Consider the following 5,362-nt stretch of genomic DNA (forward strand, 5'->3'; position numbering starts at 1 on the left):
CATCTAGGATTACAAGGTCGGTATCTAGGCGATGAGGTGGTAGGAGAAGTCTTAGAGTATAGGACAAGTCATTGACAGGCGCAGTCTTGATCACGCCGTGCAGCTTCCGAAGTCCATCTTGATAAGAATAAGGGCCCACCAGCCCAATCCGAGGAGCATGGACCGGCTAGGTTAGTACCCCCTAGTCCAGGACACCATCAACAGGGGATGAACTATTCGAATTGTAAAAAATGGAAATTAGACATTGAAGCCAAAAATCACAAGTCGTGCTTAATTACGGAAAAATGCTTGTCGTTGTTACGTACCATAAAAACATCAAAAGTCTCCTTCAGCACGATGGTGAAGCACCTACCGTTTTGCAGATGAGGCATCCCATCGCACAAACCCCGGTCTCCGCAATAGTCACACTCAGGGATCCTATCGTCGTCAGACATTTCCTGTGTTCATAAGGCAAAGATTAAAAATTGATGGCAAACAACAGGAACTCAACACACATATCATTATTATTCATCACGGGTTGACTATCGGTCTATCGAGTCTTTCCTTGAAAACTCTCATCTCACGTGGTGTATATGGTGGGCACTCCCTCTCTGACATATTCGACCGTCGGTGATGGTCGCTACTCCCTTCGTTCCCGAGTGCATTACATCAAAATGTCTAGCACACAAGAACAAAGGAGAAGCGGCCCCCACGAGAAAAATCGAGATTCTTCCTCTCTGACATTTGTGATAGTCAGTGATGATCGCTCCTCCATTCATTCGAAGTGCATTACACCAAAATGTCTAGCACCTTCGAATGAACAAGAAGCGACCCCCACGACAACAGTCGGGATTCTTACTCTCTCATATTTCGATAGTATATGGTGGACTCTCCCTCATAGATATTTTGACCGTTGGTGATAATCGCTTCCCCTCCTCCTCTCATGCATTACCAAGGTATATCACTAGAAGAAGGAAAGGAAGCGGCCCCTATGACAACAGTTGGCATCCTTCCTTCCAGAGTAGACTGAAAGTCACATAAGGAGCCCCGACAGAATGACAGTCAACCCGTTACATATATCAAGTAATTACATAAAAATGACCTATGGTTTGCCGGAGTGTTATTTAATTCCTGTTCCAGCAAATCACGGGCATTCGACATTTCCTACTTTATAACACAAGTGAAAGATCGTGGATGTCGCCTAGAGGGGGGGGGGTGAATAGGCGCTTTTAAAAAAATTACGGTAGAGGCTTGAACAAATGCGAAATAAACCTAGCGGTTAATTTGTCAAGCACAAAACCTACAACAACTAGGCTCACCTATGTGCACCAACAACTTATGCTAAGCAAGATAAGCAACTATGTGATAGCAAGATATATGACAAATAACAATATGGCTATCACAAAGTAAAGTGCATAAGTAAAGGGCTCGGGTAAGAGATAACCGAGGCACGCGGAGACGACGATGTATCCCCAAGTTCACACCCTTGCGGATGCTAATCTCCGTTTGGAGCGGTGTGAAGGGACAATACTCCCCAAGAAGCCACTAGGGCCACCGTAATCTCCTCACGCCCTCGCACAATGCAAGATGCCGTGATTCCACTAAGGGACCCTTGAGGGCGGTCACCGAACTGGTACAAATGGCAACCCTTGGGGGCGGTCACCAAACCCGTACACTTTGGCAACCCTTGGGGGCGGTCACCGGTACCCGTCAAATTGCTCGGGGCGATCTCCACAACCTAATTGGAGACCCCAACGCTTGTCCGAAGCTTTACACCACAATGATTGAGCTCCGAACACCACCAACCGTCTAGGGCGCCCAAGCACCCAAGAGGAACAAGCTCAAGGGCACCAAGCACCCAAGAGTAATAAGCTTCTCAACTTGTAACTTCCACGTATCACGTGGAGAACTCAAACCGATGCACCAAATGCAATGGCAAGGGCACACGGAGTGCCCAAGTCCTTCTCTCCCAAATCCCACCAAAGCAACTAATGCTAGGGAGGAAAATAAGAGGAAGAACGAAAGAAGAACACGAAGAACTCCAAGATCTAGATCCAAGGGGTTCCCCTCACTTAGAGGAGAAAGTGATTGGTGGAAACGTGGATCTAGATCTCCTCTCTCTTTTCCCTCAAGAACTAGCAAGAATCATAGGAGGGCTTGAGAGTTAGCAAGCTCGAAGAAGGTCAACAATGGGGAAGAACACGAGCTCAAAGGATTAGATCTCAATGGGGAAGAAGACCCTCTTTTATAGGTGGGGAGAAAATCCAACCGTTATCCCCTCGCTCAGCCCGCACGATGCGGTACTACTGCACGGAGCTGCAGTACTACCGCTGCAGGTTGCGGTACTACCGCATGTGCAACACTGGACAGATGAAGGCCTGTTGCACAGGGCAACGAGCGGTAGAACCGCCGGAGCGGTACTACCTCGCGCCCCTACGGTACTACTGTAAGGCAGGCAACACTAGGCGCAGAGAAAGCACGGAAGTAAAAAATTACTTCTGTACCTACTTTCGCTGAGGGAGGACCTGCGCAAAACTCCGGCACGGTACTACCGCACACGAAGAGCGGTACTACCGCGTAGGGCGCGGATGTAAAAAATTACATCCGCCCCTACTTCCGCTCATGCTGCTAAGCCTGGCCAAAGCCCACGGTACTACCGCGCCCGCGGCGCGATACTACCGCGTAGGGAGCGGATGTAAAAAATTACATCCGCCCCTACTACCGCTCGAGCAGCTGCGCCTGGCCAGAGGCCACGGTACTACCACTCCCACAGAGCGGTACTACCATGAGCACCTGCAGTACTACCGCAAGGGCCTGCGGTACTACCGCTCCAGAGAGCAGTACTACCGCATGCCCCAGATCAGCAACACTAGGAGTCCTTCATTTTGCAGAGAAGACAACAGAGGGAAACAATAAAACCAGATCTGCCATAACTTCTGCAAATGAGCTCCAAATTGAGCAAACTCAAGCTTGTTGGATACAAGACAACGAGTAGCATCAAAACAGGGGAGGTATGCCTAACAAGAGAGGAGAGAAACCTCCAACAGAGAAGAACCGGCAGAACCTCCAACATCGAAAACATCATAGAAGATGCATGTGAACTCCGTTTTCGATGAACTCGAGCTTGTCATGAAAATGACCAAAAGCTCCAAATCTCACAAGGAGAAGAACCAAACAAGAACCAATAAAGATGATGCAATGATGCAATGGTTTGAGCTCTCTACTAACGATACGATCAAGCAACTCATCGAGAGCCCCCCTTGATAGTACGGCAATCGATCCTAAAACCCGGTCTCCCAACTACCACCATGAGACCGGTAAAATAGAAAACCTATCAAGGGCAAACCTCTGCCTTGCACAAAGTCCATTTGAGCTAGATGATGACGATCTACTCCTCCTCAAGATGGACCACCTTTCTTGATTGCGTTGGCTCAATGAAGACTAGTATATTGCTCCCCCATACTCCACTATGGGTGAGCCACTTTTCCGCTCATCTTCACAAGTCCATTGTCACCACAATGGACGGCAAGCTTCAAGCACTTGATCTCTTCGTGATGCATCACTTGAACTTGCACACCGCAACCTAACCCCACAAAGAACTCTCACGAAGACCATGGGTTAGCACACAAAGCGTAATGGACAATGCTTACCATACCATAGGATCACTTGATCCCTCTCGGTACATCTTCTACGCTTTGTGAGTTGATCAACTTGATTCACTCTTGACTTAGTCTTGATAAACCTTGAATCTTTGCAACTCTCTTCATTTGGATGATGTCTTGAAGGTAAACATGAATGATCACACAACCTCCTTCTTCAAGACATTCTTGCAATAAGCTCAACACTCACATGACCAATCTTTGGATAATTCCTTAATAGCACCTTGGTCAACTCATAAACTCCTTGAAACCAACACATGGACTTCAAGAAAAACCTATGGACAAATCCTTCAAATATAACTCAACACAACCATTAGTCCATAGAGATTGTCATCAATTGCCAAAACCAAACATGGGGGCACCGCATGTTCTTTCAACAAGTCATGCTGAAATCCACGAAAAATTCCAGCATGACCTTTGCTAAAATAGGACATATCGAGCGCCTGAAATTTGCCGAAACGAAAATTAATCAACATTCTGACAAAACATAGGCCACTCGGAGTTTCGCCGCAAACAATAAAAGCCAAGATATCACTTGGGTAAGCACATACACATGCTACTACTACATAGTACTACTCCACATATCAAAGTAACAAAAAGACCATCTTAATTTACTTTACTCACTGGACGACTATCGAGGATGCCGGTGATCTTCTAGGTGTCGTCAAGCGGCACGTCGATGATCTTCCCTGCACATAAATAAAATAAGTATGTGAGTTGTGCTTGATTCCAAATAGCAACCTATGAGAATATCCAATTTGATTCCAAATAAAATTTCTACTTTATACCCTAGAAAAATGCCCTGATTTTTTACCTACTTTCTGCAATAAGTTTATAGTTCCACAATATAACTTAGAGTTTGATTGCTGAAATATATTTGAAAATATACTATGAACCCTAGAAAAATGCCCTAATTTCAGAATATAACAAGTACATGACATTTTTTAAAATTCTACCAACTAAATATAGTAAACTACAACTATAATATAGAAACTATAAACTACTTCAGTAAACTACAAACTAGAGATTAATTTAGTTAAATGAGGGAGCTAGGAGGGAGGAGGGAGGAGGGACGGTGGCGGCTGGAGGAGGAGGGAGAAGGGTCGGCGACGCCGGGAGGAAGGAGAGAGGATGAGGAGGGAGGAGGGTCGACGACAGCTAGAGGAGGAGGAGGGTCGGCGGCGGCTGGAGGAGGAGGAGGGAGAAGAAGGCGATGGCGGCTGCGGTTGGGCGTGCTCACCTAGGCCTTGGGGGACGACGAGGCAGGGGAGGAACTCGCGGAGGCCTCCGGGGCTCGGAGTACGGCGACAATGCGGCGATGGCGGGAGGAGCACACCAAAAATGCGGTGACAGTGAGAGAGGGAGAGTGAGTGAGTGAGGAGAGGAAGAGTTAGGGAGCCGAGGAAGAGGATAACCTACCAGTAGCAGCAGCGCGTGTCCTGTAAAGCGCGCTACTACTATACGTAGCCTGCTGGGTATGATGGCCACCACATAGCAGTAATGCGGTTTGGCACACCCGCACTACTGCTAAACGGATAGCAGTAGCGCGTTCCAAAGGCCCGCGCTACTGTAAAGTAGTAGTAGCGCGGGCGTCAGACCCGCGATACTGTTAAGCCTCCACCTATAAGATTTTCCCTAGTGGTGATGGACAAACCGGAGAAGGAAGAGCTATCATAATCTAGTGGAGAGAGGAAATAACAGTGTTAAAGATGGGAAGATGGCTC

Source organism: Triticum dicoccoides, chromosome 5B (genome assembly GCF_002162155.2).
Source record: "Triticum dicoccoides isolate Atlit2015 ecotype Zavitan chromosome 5B, WEW_v2.0, whole genome shotgun sequence".
In the NCBI taxonomy this organism is placed as follows: Eukaryota; Viridiplantae; Streptophyta; class Magnoliopsida; order Poales; family Poaceae; genus Triticum; species Triticum dicoccoides.